Source organism: Gavialis gangeticus, unplaced genomic scaffold (genome assembly GCF_001723915.1).
Source record: "Gavialis gangeticus isolate Ggan-Ray unplaced genomic scaffold, GavGan_comp1, whole genome shotgun sequence".
NCBI classification, from domain to species: domain Eukaryota; kingdom Metazoa; phylum Chordata; order Crocodylia; family Gavialidae; genus Gavialis; species Gavialis gangeticus.
The window spans coordinates 4395360-4396203 of NW_017729012.1; the positions used below are offsets into that span (position 1 = coordinate 4395360).

Sequence of the window (844 nt, forward strand, 5' to 3'; positions counted from 1 at the left end):
ACTCAGAGGGGTGGGGGGGGGGGGGGGGTTAGAGGCATTATGAAGGCATGACTTCTCACAAACTTTCTGAAAAGTAATTTTTATTGTTTTTTTAGGGAAACGGAAATGCTGATTGGGTGCTATAAATAGTGGCATTCTGGCACTTTTTGATACAAAGCACATTTATTAGCAGTAAAAATAATAATTGCCATGGAGGAGGGCTGGTATCCCATTGCTAAGATTATTGGGCAAACCAGGGAGATGAATCTAATTATTCAAAAATGTATTTCCTGTTTCCTTGGAAATTAATCTGAAGCTGGCAACTGCATAATTATCAGATCCATGTTCCCCTTTTCATTTTGATGGATCTTTCTGTAGTTGACTTTGCAATAACTGACAGTTCAGCGCTGGAGGGAGAAAGCGGGGAGAACGGTTGGATCTAGTGATGGCCGTGACCATCAGAGTAAGTCTGGATGCCTGGAGGCAGCTGCCCGCCCATTGCCAAATCTAGATTACTCAATTTTTTCCCCCCCACACTTTCCAACCTCTCTGCCCCTTCCCCTGTCTTGAAACGGGCCATGCCCTCGACTGTTCAGACGCTGCAGTTGCTTTTCCTTCCATGCTTCACTTGCAAACCATTGGCAGATGTATTAAGGTCTTAGGGCCGACCGCAGGACCCGAGCTGCTGGCACGGGCTGAATCGTATCTCCAAACCTCCATGCAAGTATCTGAAAAATCCCGCAGCTGTCCTACGCTTCCCAAAGTCGGCTTCGTTTCTAATGAAACTAAGTTGTGGGTTGCAGGGCTGGAAGCACAAGTCCTATCTAAATTATTTTACTAAAAAAAACCCCAACCCAACCCCACC

The 844-nt window shown here is 45.9% G+C and overlaps 1 protein-coding gene across 9 annotated transcripts in view; it reads left to right on the plus strand.

The window, feature by feature from the left end:
- The window catches only part of MSI2 (musashi RNA binding protein 2), a 414613-nt gene that overhangs the window by 353093 nt on the left and 60676 nt on the right, over positions 1-844 (plus strand). The gene's annotated exons all lie outside the window — the stretch shown is intronic.